Genomic DNA, 27,484 nt, shown 5'->3' with positions numbered 1-27,484 from the left:
TTAATGGGCTACTTTCAATAACTTAAATGAACTTATACATACATACATACATACATACATACTTACTTACTTACTTACTTACTTACTTACTTACTTACTTACATACTTATACATCCTCTAACCTGCAGTCTCGGTGCATCTCTGAAATCTGTTCCAAAAGTTATCCAGATATTAAGGGCAGGCAGGGTAGCATCTTATTGCAGGAATAAAGTGATTGTCTCCATTGGAGGATGCAGTTGTCATGCAGTTGCACTACTAGGAATAACAGTATAGGGGTTTTACAAAGAAACATTAAAATATGTTTCTTGGTAAAAGATGGAGGAAATGGCTGATATATGAAATCTCATACCCAAGTCCAGTAAATCTTTCCCAGCATGTTTTAGTGCAGAAGTTGAGCTATCTCACTGAATAGATTTTCTATTAACCAATACATAGTTATACATATTTCATAGAGCAGGGGTGTCAAACTCAAGGTCCGGGGGCTGGATCTGGCCTGTGGGGTGCTTAGATCTGGCCCTCAGAGCCATTCTGGAAACAGCAAAGGACCAGCCTGCAGTGTCATTGCCAACAAAAATGGAGCTACGTTTTCACTGGCAGAGGGTTGCAGGAGGCTGTTGCAGCAAAAAATGGAGCTCGGGAACCCGTTTTCACTGGCAAAGTGCTCGGGCTACCACAGGTGCCCCTGACATGTGTGATGTTAAACTGGCCACACCCACCTGGGCCATGCCCACCCCAGGCCCCTGAGGTCAAACACAACCCTGATGCAGCCCTCAGTGAAATTGAACTTGACACCCTTGTCATAGAGGAAAGTTCTCCTTCTAATAAAACAAATAGGAAAGTTTTCATGTGTTATCAGATCAGTGGGTCTGAGTGTATTTTATATTAGTACTTAGAGATGAGCTATAAATTACATACCAATATAGTAGGAGTGCTCCTTTACATCATTTGCATGTACAAAAGTATTGGTTAGAAATAATAATTTAATTAATTCATGGAGATCAACAGTGACTATAATTTTCAAATTATGGATTAGGATGGATTAATTGAAACAAAATGTATACTTCTAAATATTATAAGTGTGGGGGGATAAATAATGGGTAATAATAGGTATTATGTATATTTTGGAATCTTCTCAAAAGATTTATTCATAACTAAAAATAACATGATGGATTACTAAATATAGGAAGAATAAGTGCCAAATGTACCTCTTTGGGGAATACATTTCATAATCTAGAGGCCACACAGAATAATGTCCTCCTTGCATTGGCAGTAATTGAGCTTCTAGCAATGGTGGCATCTTTAGAAGGGCCTCTGCTGTGGGTCTTCATAACCAAGAAGGCTCATAGTTAAAAAAGCACTCTTTCAAATAATCAGGTTCTAAGACATTTCTGGCCTTAAGGACAAATAGTGTCATCTTTTGGGACCCAGAAAATGTGCCTTCTCTGTGGCGGCACCTGCCATGTCCTCTCTGTGATCCTGAAATACCTGACTTTGTGGTAGGATGCATGTGACATTCTGTTTCCTCATTAGAGGTAATTGATGATTTTTTGGTTTCTGTTGACATTGTATTGTCATTGTGTTATTTCTTTGTGTTTTTGTGTGTAAATGTAATTTATATTATTATATTATGTTCTTGAGGCAGATAGTACCAAAATCAAATAAATAAACAGGAGCACCTTAAATCAAGCCTGGTGATAATTTGGTAGTCAGCACAGATCTTTTAGTAACAGTTTTATATGATTCCTCTATCTTGTTCTGGCTGCCATGTTTTCCTCAAACCTTTCATTAGTAGGCTAATGTGAGTGCATAGCAGTTGTCATATGGATTCTAAGAACAATGTGGACAATTGCTGTCAATTCTGCACAGGAAGTGTCAGAATACACTTCCTGTGCAGAATACAGTGGTTAGAATACAGTACCTTAGGCTACTTATGCTGACTGCCAGCAGTTTGGCAGTTCAATTCCCACTGGCTCAAGGTTGACTTGGCCTTCCATCCTTCTGAGGTTGGTAAAATGAGGACCCAGATTGTTGGAGGCAATATGCTGACTCTGTAAATCGATTAGAGAGGGCTGTAAAGAACTGTGAAGTGGTATATAAGTGCTATTGCTATTGCTTCATTGCTGTCAGCTTCCAGGTAAAGGAAAGATGGTATTTAGGTACTATAAGGTTAACTAAAGGGGTAATTTTGCATATTTTACAATTCAGACAGACTTTAACAGTATTGCCGGTAGATGACACAAGACATTCCACAAGTACCTTCAGAAAAAACACCTGAATTCATCAGATACCTGAGTAAAACAATTTTAACCAGTTTCCTGTTTGGGATATACCCCAATCAAGGAATGCTAAACAAGCTATGGGTAAATAGTAAATAGCCCAACCAAAGAACCTCCAAGATCACTCCCACCAAGACTGACAGGAAAGCCTCTAGAATATAAACTGAGAGAAAATCCCACTCCTTACCACCATAGCACTGATGATGTTGCCTAGTTTGTGAGAAAACAACCAAGCTTAGAAAGCACCAAAGACCCCTCATGTCAACCCTGAGCTACAAATATCTGGTTTTATTGTAATATTTCAAGTGCTAATAACATTTTATTTTATTTTCCTTTTTGCTATTATACCAGCAATGTTATGAGAGAAATATTTTGTTTCATATCTTCATATCTTCTGTTATTATCAGACTTCTGAAATAGTCCAGGCAAGAAGCACACCCAGAAATACTACCTGTACTTTATTGTATAATTACATCAACATAATTTTGCAAGTTTGAAAATACATCTCTCCCTCCCCCCATTACCTTTGCAGTCAGTTACCTGCATACCTTCTGAGATGTTTGTCATGCCCAATTTCTTCTGGGGACTCAGCAGCCTCTTATCTGATCATTGTGTAGGGCCACGGCTCTTCCTTCTGCCTCAAGGGGAATAAAAAGGATTGTACTTTAGTTATCTAATATGATGCTATCTAAAATATGGCAACAAACCTTCACAATTGATGGACATCATTCTTTTAAAGTATACAATACTTCCATTGTATAAAAGTATTTTTATCAGATATTTTCCATTAATGTGTAATTTTTAAAAAGAATCTAGTTTAATTCTTTCACCATACCTCGGCATATCTTACTTCCATCATACCCATGTACTTATTAGATTCCCCATTGCTCTTTAAATTTTCCACATCTCACTTAAAAAAAACCACAGCTCATCAACTCCATCCAGCCACAAGTTTCTTAGCTTTCCTCTCAACCCAGTTGGATATCTCCAGCCAGAGCAAAATGGGACATGTATTAAATGTTCTAACCGGGTTCCTGGAGATTGTCAGGGTCTGGATGAGGAGAATCAGGTGTAGACTCTACCCAAAGAAAAAGGCTCTTAATTCAAAAGTCTACTCTTTCCATGAGTAGACTCAAAATCTTCTGAAGAGGTTCTAACTCAGAGAGAACAGGATTTGTGGATGGGAAATCCTTCCGATAAAGCAGCAGATAGAAGCCATAGTTAGACACAGCCTTTTCTTAGCTTTGACTGATGCTCAGCTGTAGCCTTTTGTGGAACAGGTTATACTGATAACAATTATTCATGTCCTTGATATCTCTCATTTGGATTCTTATAATTCTACATGGGAATGTCCTTGTGGACTATCAAGAAAGTGTAGCTCCTCCAGAATGCATCAGCCCACATGTTTTACTGTTCAGGTTTAATGTTGCCATATTAACCATTGCCATGGAAGCTGCATTTGTTACCAGTATGTTTCTGGGTTCAGTTCAAGGTGCTGATCATCACCATTCCAACTCTTAATTACTTGGAACCTGAATATCTAAAAGACCAGCTTTCCGTGATGAAAGCTGCCTATTCTGCCCAAACATGCATTGGAAGGTGCAGAGAAAGGCCACCCAAATAGAAATAGATATAATTGTGACTCATTTCCGTAACTTATCCTTAAAGAGAAGAACAGCCCTCATTTTTATAGCATCTGGTAAAAACCTGGCTTTTCCAGAAAGTCTTTCACCATTAATTCTCATGGCAGTGTTCTAAGATTTAGATTTATTACATTTATCCAAATGGCAGACCTGCTTCTTTAGAAGGGTATGATGGATAATGGAGTTGGTAATAAATCAGATGGTTTCCAGACAAACTGTAACTCTATCTTATTCAGTCTGCCTATATTTTGTGTGCTCCAATCCTCCAGCCACCATATGGAGCCATCTTCAATACAACCCACAATACAGACATAGTTGGGTGTTAGCACATGTAGATTACATTTTAGCCTGAATCAATGTATTCTCTCTCTGGGATTTCATTAAAAGTATTGAATACCTTTTGGGAGAGAACAAAGCTTCATGGCACCCAGAAATGAGTTGCTACAAGCTCAACTGCTGTTCCATGAAGGCTTCTGAATGGAAATGTCCACTCAGGAAGGAGCTAAACCACTGATGGTTAACCTTTTCGGCACTGAGTGCTGAAACTGGAGTGTGCGCCAGTACCCGGAAGAGAGCAGCTGGCTGGTGCGCATGCATGCAGCAGCCAGCTGCACTTCTGGGTTCTATCGCATACATGTGTGGCGGCCAGCTGCTCTCTTCTGGGTTCCGTCACACATGCATGCCAGAACCCAGAAGAGAGCAGTTAGACCAGCTGGCTGGTGCGTATGTGTATGCCGGAACCCGGAAGAGCAGCTGGCAACAGCACACATGCCCACAGAAAGAGTTCTGTATGCCACTTCTGGCAACATGTCTTAGGTTCGTCATCACAGAACTAAACCGTCATAAAATAGAACTTCCCATCTCTAAGCTTTGCAAGCATATCTCTATGACCAAGCTTTCCAAGTGGAGTAGAAGTATACCATAGCTAAATAGTCCAACCCAGACCAGGAAAGAGGCCCGTAACAACTGTGTCAAAAGTGCTCTTGACTTTTGGCTAACAAAGTAGTTACTGTTTTGACCTGAAATTTTTATTTCAGTTACCTTTATTTCAATTATGCAGTTTTTACAGAAATTTTCACTTTATTATAAGGGTATCCTCAGAAAAGTTGTCTTAATATATCCTGCTGTATGGCATAATCTACACAAAAGACTCAATAGTGAAGGCAGTTCTCTCAATTTTGGATAGATTTTATTATTCACCTCCATAGCCATAGTCCATAATATAGATTATTTTACATACATAGTAACTTTCACTTGCGTCCTATTTCTTTGATGTAAGCACATAATACCAGTCTTTTCCAAACTCTGTGCCACATGTTCCAGTTCCATATTTGTTGACTCACAGTTGTTATCACTTTAATTGCCTCAAGTGTAAAATATCAGTGGATATCACCTATCTTCTATCACCTATCATCTATTATGTATCACCTATCTCCTATTATATAATCTTCTTGTGCATTCCTGTGATGTGATTAGATTAGATTAGATTAGATTAGATTAGATTAGATTAGATTAGATTAGTTTAGATTAGATTAGATTAGATTAGATTAGATTAGAACAGAACAGAACAGAACAGAACAGAACAGAACATTTATACAATGCTAGGCAATCTACATAATATTCCTGTTTTCCCATAACAATCCTGTGAGATGAATTTGGGAGTAACTGACCAAAAAGAAAGAGAGTAACTGACCAAAAGCCACTAGTGGCTTCCATGTCTCCTGGTTTCTGGTCGTCAACCAATTATGTCTCATTTTCCAGGATAGTTGTATAGTTTATATATGAAAATATTTTCTCGTTTTATTATTCAGTTGGTAAAGAGTTATAATATAATCTTTCCATTTTCCTTTAATTGCATTTGCCTCTAGTACATCTTTCATAAACATGTATTTATGAACCTTAATTTTACATTTTTCTATGATTTTTTCTGATCTTAAAAATAGCTCTCAATTTCCTTTCTTTCATCCTCTCTCTCTTTGTAGTTTCTTGTGTGATTCTGGAAATCTATGTTCAATCATTATAGATCTTATTTTTTAAGGTTTTCATCTCTCAGCTTTCTTTGGCTATCATTGTAATTTGTTTTGAAATTGTGGAAATATCTCTTTTCACATTGATTTTCACATTATCACAAGAGCTCAAATTCTCTTTAGCATAAGATAAACAGATTGAACACAATACAATACAATACAATACAACAGTACAACAACATAATACAATACAATACAATTCTTTATTGTTCAAGTGTGATTGGAGACACAAGGAATTTGTCTTTGGTGCATATGCTCTCAGTGTACATAAAAAGAAAAGATACATTTGTTAAGAATCATAAGGTTCCACACTTAATGATAGTCATAGGGTACAAATAAGCAATCAAATCATACTAGGAAACAATCAATATAAATCATAAGAATACAGCAACAAGTTAGTCATACAGTCATAAGTGGGAGGATATGGGTGATAGGAATGATGAGAAGATTAATAGTAATAGTAATGCAGACTTAGTGAATAGTTTGACATTGTTTGACACAATCAATAGTTTGACAGAATCAATGTATTCCTTACATTGATTTTGTATTTATAACTTACATGTATTGTTGGACAAAACTTTCTAGTACACTTATTCTTCTACTTTTCTAAGTGTAACCTTTATATTTGACACCAGTAATTTATTATCTGATTCATAATCTGCCCCTGGAAGGTTCCTCACTGATTGCATTACACTTCCCCATTTTATGGAGTTTATTTGATTCCAGTGTTATCCGTCTGGTGATGTCCAGCTGTGGAATTTGTATTTTAAGTTGTGTGAAGCAAGTGTTGGCAATAAACAAAGTCTTTCCTTCTAGATTTGTTCATTTAATTCTGGTATTGTTTACCAGATCCAAATCTTCATGTAATTCCAAGTTTTATCTTTCTCCAGCTTTAATATTCTATTCATTGATTAGTAATATGACATATTTTTGATATCACATTTAGCATCACTTCCAGTTTCTCTTAAAATTCCTAAATGTCTTCCAGATTTTATCTGTGGTGGGTATATATGCATTGTAGAGGTGGGTTTCACTTACCTTTACTACCGGTTCACAGCGGGAGTGCGCACACATGCCCGCTTCTGCGCATGCGCAGATCACCAATGATGACATCATGGTGGGTGGGCAGAGCCTCCCACTAGTTTTACTACTGGTTCTATAGAACCAGACCAAACCGGGAGCAACCCACCACTGATGCATTGAAGTTCACTGGATATCCATTAATTGCATTAGACATGGTTCTAATGCAATTTATAATTGAGCACATACATTACTTTGCAATGTCCTTTGTAAATATAATTGTCTTCATATGGCTTTTCACATTCCTAGAACATCCAATTCAGTATACTTCATTTCTGCTTTAATAATTTTAAATTTTTATTGGTATCTCATATTCCAGTTCCAACCATGGTCTTGTAGAATGAGGAACATTTCTGTCAGTCCTGGCATGAACTGAATATATAATCTTATGCTTCTTTGCACAAGATCACCCCACACTTTGAATCAATTTGATGATTCCCCCCCTAAAAAAAAAAAATCTGGCTTTGATTGCATTTCTTGAAATGCTTGCTCTTAGGTGAAGACTCAAAATAAGACTTTGTTTGATGTTGCCTCAAGTATCATTTTTTTTAATGTTGTAAGCCATTGGCAGATTTTATCTTTATCCATTTTTCCCTAAATGTTTTATAGAAATTGACTGGTAGTGATTTTCCTTGCCAGTATTCTTTTCATGTTTAATACATTATTTTGATATTCATGTTTTGTTTCCTGTTCATTCAATAAGCTCTAGTTTTTAACTTGTGTCTGTTCTTGCCTGTATTTTACATAATTAGCCAATGCAAGTCTTTCTTCTTTGATAGTTTGATTTGAAGTAAACTTTTGCCTGCATTTTTGTGCAGCAGGTATAATCTATCAATATCACTATGGGGATGTAATCCATACTGAATAGTCATCAGTTTTTTTTTATTTTTCAGTCCAAACTGTTGAGTTCAACTTTTGTTCAGTTAATAATTCAGCAGTGTATGATATAATAGGTATTGTCTAGGTATTATTGCCTTTGATGGTGTTTCCATTGCTAATTCTTTAGCAATATTCTCATTCTTTGGATATATTCTTTACTAACCATGTTTTATCTTGTTCATGCTTGATGTTATCCAACTATAAATTGCCCAAGTACTTTTAAGTTTCATCCTGATGGCTTCTGATGGTTTGGTCATTTGGCATTTCAATTCCATTACTACTCATAAATTTATCCTGGTTTATTGGTACTGTAGCCCATTTCTCTAAGCCAAATTCTAATGATATGTATCAAAGACTGGATTTTGATTTCTGATTTCCATAAAGCTCCAGATTATCCATAAAAAAGCAAATGTAAGATTTTACAGCATTTTTTACTGTTTGATAGCCAAGATTTGTTTTCTTCAAAAATATTAAAAATGGTATCATAACAATGAGAAATAATAAGAATAATAATGAAAGATGCATCTTCTAATATTGGCAAACCTATATTTTTCATTTCCAATTGCTAATTCTGACTTCCACCTTCTTTATTTTTTCTATAAATATTTTAATGTTTTTTTCTGACATCAATTGTTGATGAATCCAACAATGTGGTAATAAATCAAATGCCTTTCTATAATCAATCTAGACCATTATAACAGTGTATTGTGTAATACTATATAACATATTATATAATATGTTAATATTGCATAATATTATATGGTTTGTTACACAGTCTAAGATGCTTAGATTGGCATTTTTAACCACCTATCAAGTCCTTCCCAAGGACCTGGAATAGGCAAATGTTGTTTCACAGTGTGAAAAGTATCATCACAGGATATAAACTGTTCCAAATAAAGCTGCCTTTTGCAATTGACTGAAGGTGATGCTGTCCAAATGTTTGGGATTGAACCCAAGGCATTTATTGGCAGTATATTGGGGTTTCTCCCCCACAGTCATTCTACTTTTATTTGCAGGACTTTGAATTTGTGATTTTCTCCAGTTCTGTTCTGGACAGTTCAGGTACTGTCCAGTATCTTGCAAGTCTGAATGGACCTTCTCCCCCCTCCCACCATCCTTTCCCCTTCACGGGAACTAGGGAGGGTCTTGTCTGCAATGCTTACTCAGGTTACATGTCTGCTCCAGACTCAGTTTTCTTGTATTTTTTTTTTTTATTAAATTTGTATACCGCCCTACTCCCAAAGGACTCAGGGCGGTGAACAGCCATAAAATAAAACATGTAGATACAAAATTTAAAATAGAGATAAAACTAATTAAATAAATTTGGCTGAGACATTTTAAAACCCCAATAAATTAAAACCAAATTTAAAATTCCATTTAAAAGAGGAAAAGTTTAGGTCAGGCCAGCTTGATGGAATAAAAACGTCTTAAGCGCGCGACGGAAGGTACGCAGATCCGGAATCCTCCGTATCTCCGGGGGGAGCTCGTTCCAGATCGTAGGTGCCCCCACAGAGAAGGCTCTCCCCCTGGGGGCCGCCAGTCGACATTGTTTGTATTAGTTCGTTATCTTGGTTGCAGCTTTCCCTCCTCCTCTCTTAACATTATTCCTTCTCCCATTATAGGACTTAATTTTTTATTTCTTTTTATTTAATACTTTTGGCTTGAATTTATAGACTTTTGTACCTATCACTAATATATTAATTATTTTCTACGTAATAGAATTTTGTAGAAAATAGAATAGATTTTCACATTTTTCACAGTGGATCATTATGGGTGGACAATACTGTATTGGGAATGAGAAATATTATAGTTAACATTTCAAGCAGAGGAATAAAATAAAGAAATGAAAATGCATCTGGAACTATTGCAATACAATTCTACATCAACAAATGCATGTAGTTTACAATAGTTTATAATAGTTTACAATATCAACAAATGCATTAACTAGCTACTGTAATTAATCAGCAATAAATATAGTAAAAAGTATAGTGCAGCTGCCTTAATAGAACAGTAATAATTTCTGTGATGGACAATGTCACTTTATCTCATACTATGTCAGACATGCTCTATGTACACAGTTGTAATGAGTTCCTCAGAAAGCAAACGTGTGCAGGATATGGAATACAAATTCAAGTACTGAAAATGGTGGAATAGAGTCATCATTTAGGTATCTAATCAACATGGCTCTTAATGAAAGCTCATACTAGTTGGACTATATGAAATAATGAGAGGGCTTGGGAGGAGACCAACTTATACAAGAACAATATTCTTTTTTGAATGTCTGATTGCTGGTAATATTATATAGAATATTCCTGGGGTAGAAGGTAATCTTAGTTACCAGTCATGTTTTATGGGTTAATTTAAAGGACTAGCCATACTTTAGATAAAATAATAGTTTGATGACTGAATGATTTAGAAACGTTTTTAAAGCATTGGTCTTAATAGGGTAGAAGTATTGTTTAGGCTTTGTTGTCTTTGTGGTAGTCAATGTGTCTTAATTTTTGTATAATTACATGGCAGCTTCTTCAGAACGGAGCAGAAATTCTGGTCCAATTAGAAAAAAAAAACTATTGTTTTTAACTAGCCAGCTTTTTATAAACCATATAACAGTTGCAAGAAATGGATGTTCTCGAGAAGTAATGGATGTTCTTGAGAAGTCATTTCAGAAGAAGAAACTGTCTGTATTACCATCATGCTTTCCAGTTGTGGAAGTGAAAATTGTGGTATTGTCAGTATTTGGCTTTCTACAGCATAATCAATTTAGGTATGGAAGATACAGAGCTAAGGGCAGTAATAATCTTTTGCGTATGATTGTTGCATGGATAATTGAAATAGTGTTCTTGTTCCAAATATGTAGGACAGAGAATCAATTGAATTTAACTAGGACGTAAACTGTTATTATGTCTCTTGAAAAAAGGTGGCCTGTACTTACAGAACCTAAGGAAAATTCCCATGTAAAGAAGTTTCTGTTTCCAGTAAGTTTCTGTTTACTGGAGGCTTGAGAAAATATAAAAGATTCATATTAAAATAACAAAGTTGGGGAAAACTATACATCAGATCAATACAATAACACCATAGCTAGCTAAACTCTGACCTTAGCAACCAACATCTTAACTCAAACCTCTCTCTTGATGGTCTTTGCCCATGGTTTATTTTTATAATCTATATAATTAGATTAAAATAAATAAATGAAGGAATAAATGATATCCTCCAAAAGCACTACTCAAAAATAAAAATGAAGGGTAACTGCAGCCCAGTTCTTTTTTTGGAAATATGTCTACCTGTTCAGGACAGACAAGAAAAAAAAGAAACCGAAAGATGATAAAGAACTAATGTATTACTGGCAGTCCTTGGTTAATGATGGCAGTTGCGATTGGAATTGCCATCACTAAGTAACATGATCATAAGGATCAATGTCAGGTGACCGTACTATTTAGTAATGACAATTATGGCAGTCCCAGTTGCCATTATCAAGTCAGGATCTTACATGAACACAGCTTCCTACTTCCAGCCATCTTCCCCATTAACTTTGCTTGTGGGCAGCTGACAGGGAACATCAGAAATCACATTTACATTACAGCAGCAATGCTGCAACAGCTGGAATTCTGAGGCCTGGTTTTAACTACTAACTACTGTTACCTACTGTTGTAAGTTTGAAAAGTTGCTAAACAGCTGGTCATTAAGAAAAGTCTCCCTTTAACTGGTTTTTGTTAAATAGACCACTGTTGAGTGGCATTGACTATCATAGTAACCATTTTGTGAATATTTCAAATAAGATTACGGGGCCCAAGATGTTTGGATGAATTTGTGTTTGAACTTACACAATTTACAATTCCTGAACAAATATGCAAACCAAAAACAGCTGCTTGTCAATATTCACACTTTTCCAAATTGTTTTGATACAATGCTTCTATCCTTTTAAAAAGTGTGATTAAAGTGCATATTTTAGGGAATGTCCTTGCAGAAATTAATACACGCAAACATACACAGTATATACTGCGTATATGTACACAGAGAGAGAAAGAGAGAGAGAGAAACAGAAAACACGAATATTAGAATTATGCATGTTGAAGCAGATTTTTATAAGAACAAATTTAAGGTTAAAAATTAAGAAATCCAGAAACTTCTATAGTGTAGTGTAGCCTGAGAGATCAGCAAATGATTGATTCCTCAGGAACTTCTTGAACCAGCCCGAGATTCACCATTGTGCCATGCTGATGTAGTGGTTAGAATGTTATCAAATAAATATATAATAATATATTTATATATATTATTAATAAATAAATAGTTATCAAACTCTATATACCACTAATTACCACCAAAACCACAAAAAACAAATTACCCATATCAATAAGAAAGCTCCAATCCAAAAAAAAAATCTCTCTGGAGAAAAAACATAACTGGCTATGTAGCTGACTTTAAAAGCCACTACAAAAATATATGCCACCAAATAAAGACTGAAAGCACCAATTACCGCACCAAACAAGAAGAGAACCTCCTGCGCATGAAATCCAGCCATGCCTTCTATAATTTTGTAAACAGCAAACTTAAAGATTCAAGATCCATCCCACCCCTAAAAGGACCTAACGGTAAAGAATGCAATGATGAAGCACTTAAAACAAACCTCTTCAACACATACTTCAGCTCAGTCTTTGTAAACAGCAATGGCTCATGCACAACATTCCCTAATTGCACCACAAATAACTACAATGATCTAACACAAACAGATTTCACAGAAGATAATGTTGAAAAGGCACTACACAGAGTAAAACCATTTCTATCGGACCTGATGGACTATGTGCATACTTCTTAAAAAAGCTTTCCACTGCTATAGCAGAACGCCTAAGCATAATCTTTGAAAAATCCTTCAGGACCAGCTCCCTAAACAAACTATGGTCACTAGCCTATCTTCAAAAAGGGAGACTCCAGCCTAGTTAAAAATTTCGCGTCACCTGCAAAGTAATGGAATCAATCATTAACCAATCCATTACCTTCCACCTAAAAACAAACAACCTACTCTCTAATAAACAATTTAGTTTCACAAAAAAATTATCCTGTAATTTACAACTTCTACACTGCAAGAACATATGGACTACAAATATCGATCAGGGCAAAGCAATAGACACAATTTACATATACTTCTGTAAAGCCTTTGATTCAGTAGTTTGACAAACTACTTCTAAAACTAAAATCCTATGGCATCTCTGGACCCCTATATAATTGGATAGCTGCATTCCTGTCAAACAGATAACAAGTGGTCAAAATAGGGAGCGCCCTATCAAATCCTGCACCTGTTAATAGCGGTGTCTCTCTAGGCAGCGTTCTAGGACCAACACTCTTCATACTATACATAATGACTTTGTGATCATATTATAAGCAACTGTGTTCTCTTCGCCAATGATGTAAAAATATTTAACACCACAGACAATGCTGCTACCTTTCAAGAAGACCTTGACTTTGTGTGGGAATGGTCAAACAATTGGCAACTCCAAATCTCAACCAACAAATGCTCTGTCTTACACATTGGCAAAAAGAACCAGAACACAAAATAATGCTGAGTGGACACGACCTTATAGATGATCCTCACTCTTTCAAGGGCCTTGGAGTACTCATATCTAATCATCTAAGTGCCAAAGCCCACTGTAACAACATTGCCAAAAAGGCATTAAGAGTTGTAAACCTAATCTTGTGTAGCTTCTTCTCCGGTAATATCACACCACTAACAAGGGCATACAAAACATTTGCTAGACCAATTCTTGAATACAGCTCATCTGTCTGGAACCCGCACTACATATCAGACATTAATACAATTGAACATGTCCAGAAATATTTCACAAGAAGAGTCCTCCACTTCTCTGCTCACAACAAAATACCTTATGCCATCAGACTTGAAATTGTGGGCTTAGAAAACTTATAACTACGCTGCCTTCGGTATGACCTAAGCGTAGCTCATAAGATTATCTGCTATAATATCCTACCTGTCAATGACTACTTCAGCTTCAACCACAACAATACACGAGCACACAATAGATACAAACTTAAAGTAAACCATTCCAAACTCGATTGCTTAAAATATGACTTCAGCAACAAAGTGCTCAATGCCTGGAATGCACTACCTGACTCTGTGGTTTCATCCCCAAACCCCCAAAATTTTAACCTAAGACTGTTCTACTGTTGCCCTCATCCCATTCCTAAGAGGTCTGTAAGGGGCGTGCATAAGAGCACCACCGTGCCTACCGTTCCTGTCCTAATGTTTCCTCTATTTGTATCTATTTTATGTATCCAATCTATGTTTATACTTATTACCTAATACGTTTTTGACAAATAAAATAAAAATAAAAATGCAGTATTCCCGACTGTCAGCAGTTCAAGTTTCACGAGTCAAGAGTTGACTCAGCCTTCCATCCTTCTGAGGTTGGTAAAATGAGGACCCAGATTGTTGGAGTCAATATGCTGACTCTGTAAACCACTTAGAATGGGCTCTAAAGTACTATATAAGGCTAAGCACTAAGTGCTATTGCTATCAATAATAGTCTCAGATCCATAATTAAGCATGCTGGCTAATTCTTCAGCCAGAGGCAAAGCAGTTCTCATTTTGTCAGTTTATTGTCCTCTGACTTTGAGCTCATAACTGGAGCCAACTATGGCCCTTATCTGTTTATTTTAAGATTTATTACATAAAAACATTTGTGTGGATTTAAATTCAAAATATTTAAATAGAAGATTAGTGATGAAATAAGGCAAACTTTTCCAATCTGGGTGTCTTCTTTCTGCATGGACCTTCCACTCTCAGAATTCTTCAAATAATTCTATTATTGCTGAGAATTATTGGTGTTGAAATCCACACTTCTGGAGGGTACCAAAGCTGATAAAGCATGCAGCAAGACAATCCTAATGCAAACATTCAGATCAGTTTCTTTTTTTTTTTTTAATTATTTATTTGGCTGCCCATCTCACAAAAAGTGAGTCCAGGTGGCATTTACATTGTAGAGGAGCAGCATTCTGAAGATTGCTGGCTTTAGGGCCCCATCTCTAAGGCAAGCTAAAGAGATTTTACTTGTTAATGCAATACTACTTTTGTCAACACTGATTTTGACACATTATCGGGGGTGAAATCCAGCAGCTTCTGACAGGTTCTGGAGAACTGGTAATGGAAATTTTGAGCAGTTCGGAGAACCGGTAGCGGAAATTTTGAGTAGTTCATGGAACCGGCAAATACCACCTCCGGCTGGCCCCAGAGTGGGGTGGAAATGGAGATTTTGCAATATCCTTCCACCAGGAGTGGGAGGGAATGGGGATTTTGCAGTATCCTTCTTCTGGAGTGGGGTGGGAATGGATATTTTGCAGTATTCCTCCCGTGGAGTGGGGTGGGATTGGAGAGTTTGCAGTATCCTTCCCCTGCCACACCCACCAAGCCATGCCTACCAAGCCATGCCACGCCCACCAAGCCAGCAAGCCACGCCCGCAGAACTGGCAGCAAAAAAAATTGGATTTCACAACTGCACATTATGTAAGAATTTAGATACATAAGGAATGTGTCCCTTTCAACTTCATTACCCCTTCTGCAGAATGAGAATGTCACATTATATCCATTTAAAGGAGGCGTGTCTGTATGTGTGTTTGTGAGTGTGTGTTACATCATCTATCTAATTCCTTAGAAAATCGTTCACAAGGCAAAGAGCGATCATAGATAAGATAAATTAATAATTAAAGATAAATTAAAATTATTATACAGTACATTATGAATCATACTTGGACAGTGCTACTGAGATTAGCACATATTTTATGATTTTAATTTCTGATTTAAAGTTAACTATAACTCAGCTATAACTCAACTTTGGCTGACAATATATTCTTGCCCACTGCATTTGGTTAAATGGTGACAACCATTTAAAATACGACAATCTTTAAAGTGACAACCTTTAAAATATATCTAAGAATGTTCTTCGGTATGTTAATGAAGATGCTATGAATTTAGACTGGACCAGTTTCCAGGGATCCTAACTACCTTGACCGCATCTGCACTTCACATAACAAAATGCTGTACGGATGTGTAAAATTCACTGTGAATGGATATTCGGTAATATAAATGTACAGAGCAGATGTTTTCTAGATGTTTTCTTCTTAATTAGTCTAACATAAATCGCTCTGAAAAAGAGAAGCACAAAACATTCATTACCAACTTTATCAGTCCTCATGCTAAATTAAAGTTCCTTCCTTCATTTGTTAGAACTCCAAATAACTATTATAACTCCTTTCTCTTATTGCACTTCCCAGATAATACTCAATGGAAAGAGCTTAAATTCATTGAAATAACCTGGACCGAACAATGGTGGCATTGCAAGGGTTGCAATTTATTTTAATTGCAGTTCCTCACCTTGGTTTTCATTGTCAGCAAGACAAAGAGGTTTGATTGAGAGAGAGAGGGAAAAAAAAAGCTTTCAGACAGTGATTATATTGAGGTTATATAGAACATTTTCTACATATACACTTATCTTAGTAGCATACCTACCTATAATAGCTTTATTAATAAACTGAAATTTTATAAAAAAAAGTATTATTGAATTTTCTACTCTAGGCACAATAGTATTAAATATAATACAATCCTCATCATCTTTCTTTAAAAAGGTGATACTGTACTCAGTACAAAGTATTATCTAGCAGTTAAATTTAGACTACAGGTCATCTATAGTTTAAGAACAAGTTCTGTTCCCAAGATCCATCTTTTCGTTGAATTTTTATGTAAGCCGAAACAGTATTAGTGTATAAAACTGTATAATTAGTACTGTTTAATGAACTTGAACCATTGTGTATCTAACTCAAATTTTGCTATAATAGGCTCTGTTTTTAATTATGGGTCATCTTAAACTGAAGTATTCTGAATCCAGGGGCTTGCTGTATACCATTTCCTAAATGAAATCTTTCCAGGTATTCTCATGTATGGAGGTAGAACACATTTTTTTTTAAAGTGTTGATACCATAACATCTGAACAATTGTCAAACCTATCACTTGATTTATGGGATTGTTTTCATGTTTGCAGCAAGAATTTCAATTTAAAATCCTTCAATTCTTTCAGACATATGAAAAATATATTCTTGTATTTCCATGAAATATCCTACTTGTCCATCTTATACCTTAGCTACATTTAGAAATGACACTAGCAGATTCATATAACCTTTAAGCAGTGTTGGGCTTCACAGTTTGTTGATGATAGTTTAGATAACAGATTTCCTGATATTTTACTGGTAATTTGCCTTCAGAGACAAGGTGGTCTGCTACAGAGACCATAAGCAACTGAGCAGGGAGTGATTGGTCTCCTATCTTTATAGCCAGCTATCCTGATTTCTGATTGGTCTTTGATTGAGCTAGTTTCTGATTGGTGCATATTGGCTGATCTCTAATTGGTTCTTTGTTTGTGCCAGATCCCAATTGGTCATTTTAGTGGTGTTGATTCTCAATTAGTCTTCATTCATACTGGCTTTTGATTGGCCATTTTTGAAGTGCTAATTCCTGATTGGTTTTTGGTTTGTCTTGTTTTATGCTATAATATCTAACTACTAGGTACAAAAGATAACCCTAAAGATCTTTAGGTGTATCTGACAAAATTTGCAATAGTTATCTATTCATCAGAATTAAAATATCCATAATAATAGTTTAGCTATCGGTGGCTTACAGTATTCAGCAGAAGGGTATTGGAATCTGAGTGTGGAGGAACATCAAACTCAATCCTAGCAAGATCAAGTTATGCTTTGACTTCACAATTTCAGGGACTTTCCACTGTTGGTGAGTAATAGGTGCATTTGAATTGGTGCACTAGCTGAAGGTCATCTTGGACTCCCATGCTCAAAGGAGCATGTGACAACCATGAACAGAAAGACTTTTTAATAGGTTATCTGAAACTGGTTGTTTCAGTCATTTCAATAATCTATAAAGTCACCAAAGCATGAGTGACTGTTGCTCAGCCAAGGAATGAGTGTAACTGGTGAAATTGAACCTATTAAAAATTGAACTGAAGAAGCTTCTTGGGTGAGAAGCAAAATGTCTTCAAAGAAAAACAAAGTCCAGTTGCCTTTTGCCACTGATTGGCACAGGAGTCCTATTCACTAGGTCTCCACACAGATGCCTCAAGGAGTTTGGTCCACAGAATAGCACATTAGTCACCTTTAAATCTAAAAGGAAAGTTTTCAATAGAGTGTGAGAGTAAACACCTGAAGTGTGATTTAATAAATAGCTTAGTGTAGAGCAACTGAATAATCTTGCCCTTTTGGATATGCAATAGGCCAACTCTTCTCTAAAGGAGCTCCACATTATTTTATGGGGTTATCTTTACACATATATTCTCTTTTTGTTCTTTTCTGTGTAAATAGAAAGGCAGCCAGCAGTTCCTATTTTACGTAACCAAAGGCTCTACTAAGAAACTCTTCATATCTTCTGCTTCCCAAGTAGTCTTCCCAACCCTACTTCCCTACTTACTTATGTTAACAATGTTGTGTTCCTAGTTGTTATGATTAACTGAAGCTTTAAGACCATCATTATTTATTACTTGACCCTATTACCAAGTTGAAAAGGATGCTGACCTCCCAGAGTCCTTTTAAGAGAAGATCTCCACTTGCGAACATATATTGTTTGCAACACATAGTCATCAAATAACCCATGCACAGATATTAATTTTGAACTAACTATCTTTTTTAGTAGTTTCCTTTACTAGCTTGTTTTATTATGCAAGAGATGCCAGATGCTTTTATTCCCTATGAAATTGTACAATTTGCAACAGCTAACTCCACAGCTAGGTCTGGTGATGGGAGAAAAACATTTTTTCTTTTCCACCCCCTCCTTCAATCACTCTTAAGTCAGAGATTTGCAAATAATTCTTCCAGAAACTACTGAAATATGTCTGTCAATAGTCTTATGAATCCAAGATGTCAGGAGAAAACTGAAACATTATTTAAGGAAGGCAAGAGACATGTACTTTGTCAGAGCATGGAACATTTAAAATTTTTCTATATTGCCATTATGCTCTCCACCTCTGGATGATATACAATATAAATATGAAAATTAAAATGAAATCCATAAAATGACAAATATTGAAATACATCAAAATATATAAACTTATTAACAAGGGCTTTGAATTATGAAACATTACTAGCATCAGAAGTCAATCCCAGTGTTGCCAGGATGCACTTAAATTAAAATAAAGTTAAATAGGACCATCAATGCTTCCTTAATTGGGTATGCATAATGAGTGACTATTGTTGATTATGGTGACCTGTGTGTTAGTACTAGGTCAATAACTTTTTTTTTTAAATTTAAAACAAAAAAAGTGTTTGACTGGCTTTATTGGTCATAGCTATATTATTGTTACTAGTAAATAACAGTAAATATTAATCACTTATTTTAATATTAATATTAATATCACATAATTTGTCCCCTCAACAGTTCCCCAAACTCACTTCTCTAACTGACCAAAATGGCCTCAAGGCTTTTAGGAACACAAAATATGGAGTCTAAGTATTAATTGGCTTGTTAACCTATAGCACATCCCCACAATGGTATTTTTTCCCCAATACTTAAAAAATGCCCTCAACTAAACATATGTGTCTGCTTCTTGCCCAGTAATGCTACTACAACACCTCTTTTGTTTGGTTTATTTAATAAATTAGATCTTTCAGTCTTTAGATTAGATTTTATTAATCTAAATAAAGTCTTAATTTCATGGAGTGAAATGAATGAATATATGCAGGGAGGTGAAGATGTTGATTTAATTATTAGTAAATGCCTAAAATAATTTCAAAGAGCATGGCTTGATGTTGTATACAGGTTGTTTCATATAAGAGTTAAAGAAGGAATACACACGTTGCTCATAGTAACATTTTGCATTTCATAGAATCAAATCTAATGAAAAGACTAAAATTAATTTGGGGAAAATTAATCCAACATTCTAAATGTTTTCCAATTATTATGTTATGTGACATCAAAGTGGAAATTAAGATGAGAATGAAATGATTACAGAAAAATGACTGGAGCATTTAGAGGTCCAATTTATTTTCTCAAATGTAACTCGGATTAGTAATTGATGCATTTTGAATCACAAGTTAATCAGATTTGTATATGTAAAATAATTTTTCCTGAACTGGAATTATAGATTTGTTTTATGATGTACCTATAAGTAAAACTTCATTTCTTGAAAGTGGAAATATATAATGCTAAATACTGTACTATGATATTTGTAATGCTGTCTCCTTTACGTAAATTTGCAAGGATCACAGCAGGGCTAAATCTATGTTGAAAACATATACCAGTTTAAAGCCAATTTTATTTCCATATGACTTCTGTTCCCACTCTTCCAAAGAACATTTTTGAAATTGTATTTGTTGGGAGTTGCAATACAAAGATGGGTGGACAATAATTTTTAAATAAGTAAGTAATTAAGTAAATAAATAAATAAATAATCTATATTACAATACAGTCCTCAAACTCTTCATCAGATGTTATTACAATCAATAGATGAGTTCCTATGAAGCCAACCCAATTCTTTTCTCATAATTATTTACTTACTAGAAAAGGATCTTTATATATATAGTTAAATTTGTTTGGATGGCAGAATGAATATAAATTCTGTTTATTTGTGTACCAAACTAAGATTCAGCTCCATTATAAAACCTATTTTAAATCTGTATTTTCCCCACATGGACTTTATTGCATTGGTCCAGCAATATCCTATACAACCTAGCTAAATTAAAGTGTGTGAACTGAAGCCAATTACTCCTAAGGGTCAAAATAGTTTTAAATTTAAATCTTAATACAACTTTAAGTTCAAATGGAGGAATGTATTTCAGTAACCAGCACATTTCTTCTTGTTTCTCATATGCATCATTAACCTGAATGTCTATTTGGGTGAATCCTTCTAAGTAAATTGTTTATATGAGCTAGATGCCTGACTACCCCCATATTCTTTGGTTGCATATAAAATTTAGCCATCAAATGTCATTGCTTACATTTAATTTATAATCACTGGAATCTCAAATAGGCAAATGGATGATCTGGAATGATATATAAAGTTTAATATAGGACTTGGTTGTATTTTATATAAGTACTGTTACGTATCCTTCCTTCCTTCCTCCCTTCCTCCCCTCCTTCCTTCCTTAAAAAAATCAGCAGAATTATTCTTATTTTCAGATATTAAGTTCTAACCTAACTGGATTTTAAAAACCAAAGAAAATTGTGAGGAAAATTCAAAGGTATACATTAAGAAAGGGAACTCAAAATAACATCTAAAAAGAAAGGTATGGCAAATGATCTCTGTAATATTGCAAAAAAACAAACAAACATGAATACTTCCTAATATTCCTTTGACAAACTTTCAGGTGATGGGTGCGTGTTCAGTGGTAGGATCCTGTGGAGAGGATTACAAAGTGGAATTAAAAACAGTTATTATGGGAAAATAAAGATGACAGAATCTTCAACTGCCTTGCTTAACATTTCATTATGCTAAGCCCAAATATAGGTAAACTCTATTTTGAAGCTTATACTTGAGTAATGTGAAAGGTAACTTTAAAACAAATAAAAGCAGTATTACCAACATGTCCAGAATATGGTGGCATGTAAATGATACTATAAATAAATACACTATTCCCACAAGGATTTCCGTAACTATTTATTTATTTATTTATTTATTTATTTATTTATTTATTTATTTATTTATTTATTTATTTATTTATTGGTTCAATTTATATGCCGCCCTTCTCCGGAGACTCAGGGCGGCTTACAATGCGTTAAGCAATAGCCTTCATACTTTTGTATATACCTGCTTAGTAGGGCTTTAAACCCCCCCCCCCAGCGGTGTTCTTTTTATACAAAGTCATTTTATTGCCCCCACAATCCGGGTCCTCATTTTACCTACCTCAGAAGGATGGAAGGCTGAGTCAATCTTGAGCCTGGTGAGATTTGAACTTGCAGTAATTGCAGGCAGCTGGCAGCTAAGTGCTACTTAACAGCACTTTAGTCCGCTGCGTCACCAAGGCTCCTTAATGTATTAAGTCTGATTTACAATATTAAAAAAATAAGAAATTCTGTTATGGCATGCATTATTTTTTATACTGTTACAATTTCCATCCTACTTTTCTACTAAAATGCCCTCAAAATATTAAAAAAGGACAATTAGAAAATTAAATAATTATTTACATCTAAAATGCTAAACCCAGAGATCAGAAACATAAACCCACGAATTGATTAAAAACAATCTTGTATTTTCATTTTATTCCGAAAATATGGCAAGAATCAGGGCCAGACCATCTTAAGTAATTTCAGCATTTCCACAAGATTTCGGTAGAAAGAAGAAAATAATTTCCTCATTGCCCCTAATCCTGTCTCAGGAAGGAAATTTGAAATTTAATCTTTGAAGGAAGCTAACCAATAGTTCTTATAAACTAAAGTAGTAGTAATAGGCAGTCCTTTAGGTATTTTGAGCATTGTCCATTTTGATATAACTCAAAATGTGAGGAACTATCTGTACATACAAGCAGCAAGTGGAATTACTTGAATCTTGAAAATCCATTGCCTATAATTTGGGTATTTGTATTCTATAGAATTTCATTTCCAAGAGTGACATCTGAATGAACCACCTTATGAGCTTCTTCCATGTTATGACTTCTAAATGATTAAGATAGTTTTAATCCTGAAAGTTAAAAAATAGTATATAGTCTAATAACAATTATATGACTGTCTTTCAATACATTAATAACCATAGAAAAATAACTCATTTGGTTAACATTTCTCTCTATGGCCTGGTTCCAAGTCATGGTCCAAAGAGACACCATATGGTTATGTTGCTGAAATTAAACTATTTTTGCCAGTTAGGTGGATGAGAAATCTATCAAATTTTGGCATTTATGTGAAAAATATGTGCTACAAGTGGAATTCAATATTCCTCCACATAAATAGTCTCTCTCAATTACGTTTTAACATTATTGTTAAGATGAAGTACCTCTTAATTTACTTTCACACTGTTTTTAATATTCTGTTGGCTCCAATTTTAAGACATAGAACTAAAATAATTTGCAAATCAATGCATATGCAAATCATAGCATATCAACATGTTACATGAAGATAACTTTGAATTGTTGCTTGGATGAAGCAAAAGCAAGTAGACTCAATCTATCATTTTTTTAAAAAAGGACAACAAAATACAATAGCAAGCTTTGCACTATACAGAAATATCTATTTGTTTCTTTGTTTGTTTATTTCCTTGTATAAGTCTGATCCATATCTCATATCTTTAGATTAACCACTGAAGGTTCAGTTTTCAGAACTATGTGTTTAACAATTTGAATAGACATTCACACATACATCCAATGATTGAAAATGATTCTCTGGTATAAGGATATAGTTTGCTAGAATATCACCAGCAAAACACTTTCAGCCTAATGAATTTGTAAAGTTATCCTCTTAATTGGGGCTCAGTTGACATACATGCAATTAGTACCAAGTTCATGCAGTGATGTGGGGCTAAATGACATTAACTAAGTGTGAATTTTTTTAAAAAAAGCTTTAATCTTATGACTATTCTGAAGAACATATACATGGGCAGCATAGTAAAAATGAAAATAAAAGAACAAATTCAGAAAATGAAGAAAACTAATGCATCTTGAATCTTATTCATCAGCATTGATTATAAAGCAGAATTCTTAACTTCAGTCAAGTGAAAGAAAAGCCAGGTGAAATAATTCTTGAGATTCCTTTCTGAATGAAGTGTTGATTTTAGAATGGAAGTAATCTACCTACAAAAGAAATACCTTGTATGAAAAACATTCTCTTCTTATAGATTTAAATTCTTCCAGGGAGACAAACATTTTTCCCCAGTGAATGTATTATAGAAAATCAAGTGAGAACAAAATCTAGTGAGTTGTCACTGTTTTCAGCAACATTTCCAGGTTTCCCTCTGTCAAAACTTTAGTTTGAAAAATAGGCATATTTTCCAAGAGGAATTAGAGCAAAAGATCTGTCCCTTACTTCTGTAGTGTAGAAATTCCAACAATTTCACTTCTTTCCTATGTCAGTTTTCAGTTTCCTCAAATCTTTCACCGTGGTTCACACAAGGGAGGCTAAGATGTAGCATGGAATATGAAATACTAGATAAGCAACTTTTAAGTAAATAGGTTTTCACTTAACATTGGAGTGTATATGTTGACTACTGATATCGATAGAAGAGAAGATGATGAAGAAAAGTGGGTCAGGACATGTCAAATGAGGGTGATGATAGGATTTCTTTTTTCTTCTTTTTTAGGAAAGGTTTAGGAATTTCATTGTCTAAATTTCATTTAGCCTACTTATGAGTTTTTAAACTCTAAATAAATGTCAGCCATGCCACCCTTTTCATTAATGAGGTCAAAAGAGGTTCTGCAAAATAAATATCTGGAAAGTACATGCACTTCTAACCTTTATTGCATTTATTCCTATGCAAGATTCTGTACTTAAAATTTATATGGGAATAATTAGTTCTTATTTTATTTTTTGTTTGTTTTTGCAGTGATAATTTTAGCTGAGTGTGAGACAGTTATTCTGCTTCACCAAATATATCTCATAATAAAGCTACTGTGAGGATATGTCACATTCACTGCCATAAGTTCCTTTAATAAAAAGCTGTATATAATTAGATGTTATTAGTCACAATTTAAGTTATCTCTTTGTGCTCAGTTTCATTAACCCAGCTCCATGGTAACATCCATTGGATATAAATTTCATAGTGGTTAAAGTTAACCCTGTGATCCCCACATTTATTGATTTATTGGATTTGTAAGGCCTTGAAATCATTATATAATTTGAGAAATGAAAGACTTTAATAAGGTTGTGGTACTGAATGCATAACACTAAATATCTGGGATGATTTCCATATATGGTGCCTTGAGTTCCAAGAAAAGAAAAAAGATTGATTATAAATGCAATATAATTCAGCACAGAATAATGTACTGGAAGAAGCCTCAAAGCAAGCAATTCCAATTCCCTTAAACGGGTATAATCCTGAAGATGTTGACTGCCTCCCCCTTCCCCCCATATATATAACATCTAAGAATTATCCAAATGCTCTTTATACAGAAAACAAACATTACAGAAATTTTAACTAGGGGGAAAATGTTGAGTAAAGATGCATAAAGAAATTGCCTCAGAAAACTCAAGCAAGCTAAATAAGGTCAATACATCTGAACTGGAGCAGAACAAGGAGATAAATTCTCAGTTTAATCTAGGGGTTTGTCTTAATAATTTCATTGGGGCTTACATGATATGTATGTACAGGATTGTGGCATTGGAGTTTACATATAAAAAAGTGTATAATCGCTTTAAGTTGTTCTGTTTTTATTTTACTAAGCAAAGACTGTCTTAACCATATATACTCTTCCACTCTTCCCATCATTGTATGAACAGAAAATTATCCACAAGCAGTAACCTAAGAGATGTCCAGGGTGTAGTTGTGGGGAATGGGGAACATCATCAGGATCAACAGGGAATCAATTCTCATTTGTAGAAAAAGAAACAAATTATGAAAAATGTCAGACAGGCGGGGAAATAATGTTGATCTATGTATTATTGAATTAATAAAATTTTGCAGAAAAAAGTAAGGCAAGCATGTATATAATTAATGATATATTATTAATAGGAGTGGTAGTTAATTAGGAAAGAAAAAATATTTTAATGGTATTTTAAGATATAGTGAAACTGAGCATGATGCACATGCTGTGTTTGTAATTTAAGAATGAGTTGTATGCATAAATGGAAGCAGCAGTTATACAAAGAACTTCAGAGATCTAAACAGAATACCATTAAAAGAAAATACCATATAGATTTTTATATTTATAAACATGCTATACTATTTGCTGTAGGAGCCAACTATCAGATAAGCCACGTGATGGGCTTATCCCAGGGTCCTTAGGTCCACTGGCAAAACCATGTTCTCAAGGCCTTTTGAAAGAGTATGAAGATGAGAGCCAATCTTATCATGAATGATGTTCCACAAGGAGGGAGCCACTACAGAGAAGGCCATTCTTCATCCCATTAGATGGAACTTCTTAATAGACCTGTAACATATCCTGCCTCCCCACTCTGGAAAGACAGTTCTCCAAATAACCTGGCTTCAAGTATGTAAGGTTTTAATAGTGACAATATGTGGAAGCAAATTGATAACCAATGCAGCTCCTACAAGAGAAGTGACATATATACAAATCTGAACTTGCATAAAACCATAAAAGCTGCCATGTTTTGAACTAATTGAAACTTCCACATATTGTTCAAGAGCAGTTCATGTAGAGAGCATTGCAGCAGTCAAGACAGGAATGTGAATAACTGTGAGAGGGCTGGTTGGTATAGGAAAATGCATAATTAATATACAACCTGCAGTTGTTCAAAAGCCATCCTGGCCATGTCTGCCAATTGCTCCTTAAACAGGAGTTGTGAGTTCAGGAGAACCCCCAGACTATGTATTATCTGGGGTAGTGCAACCTTATCCAAGGCCAAAGTTAGCAAATCTCCATAAACCAAAGAACCCCAAAGCCAGTGCCATTCCATCTTGTCAGGGTCTAATTTTAGCTCATTGCTCCCCATTCAGCCCTTAATAGCCTCCAGGTATTGCACGAAGGAGGTCATGGCATTGCTTAATTCACCATGGGCTGAAACATAGAACTGAATATAATCAGCAGACTAATGATAACTCACCCTGTGGTATAGATCATCTCACCCACTGGCTTCATATATGTTAAACAGAAGTGGAGATATTGTCAAAATAGAATAGTTGACTGAAGGACTAAAAGAATTCTAAGCAGATAAATTTATTCCAAAAAAAAATTGTAAGTCTTTTTCTATATAGATAATAAATCCATATATCACCATCATGGTTCCATCTCAGTATTAAAAGCAAACATACAATTCATGCCTTTATGGGTATCAACATGTTTTATTTTTATATTTCATCAAATATTTTATTCTTATATGATATTTCAAATATTTGATCATTGTTCTTTTATGGTTTCTTACTTTGATTTATCTCTTCTCATTTATCATTTTCTGGGATACTTTAGAGATCTTCCTGAAGGAGATGTTCTTATACAATGGGCTCACAAAAGTTTGTGTTGCTCAAGTAATTTCATGACTGGTTGTATATAAAGATAATACTTCATTACAATTCAAACTGAGAAATTGGTTTAATTTTTAAATAAAAGTTAGGAGATGTGATAGACATTTATAAAATCAAGATTAATAGGAAGTTAATTTATTCTTTCTCATGTAGTACTTGAACTGAATTTTGTGAGCTTTAGAAATGCACAATTCTTTTGAAATTTCTCACTACCAGATTTTAAAGTCTAAATAGAGGCCATCTTAGGCCTTTGGAGAGAGGAATAATTCTTCCTGTCTTTGGGGATAGAAGAGAAAATATTTAGCAGAACAAGTATAGTGATGAAACCATAACCTGGAGGATTGACAATCTCCATAGATATTTGGTTCATTAAGTGAGTACTATGTTGAGCAACCATTCTCCAGAAGACAAACTAATAATATTCTTTTTTGGTATCCTACCTCCAAGATAGTCCATAT

General features: G+C 34.8%; 1 protein-coding gene across 27 annotated transcripts in view; it reads left to right on the top strand.

Moving 5' to 3' along the window:
* NRXN1 (neurexin 1) overlaps positions 1-27,484 on the top strand; it is a 927,325-nt gene that overhangs the window by 312,066 nt on the left and 587,775 nt on the right. The window lies entirely within an intron of this gene.

The sequence above is a fragment of the Pantherophis guttatus genome, chromosome 1 (assembly GCF_059756535.1).
Source record: "Pantherophis guttatus breed Tessera chromosome 1, ASM5975653v1, whole genome shotgun sequence".
Lineage (NCBI taxonomy): Eukaryota > Metazoa > Chordata > Lepidosauria > Squamata > Colubridae > Pantherophis > Pantherophis guttatus.
The sequence above is the reverse complement of the archived record's forward strand: the minus strand, read 5'-3'. Positions and strand labels throughout refer to the sequence as shown.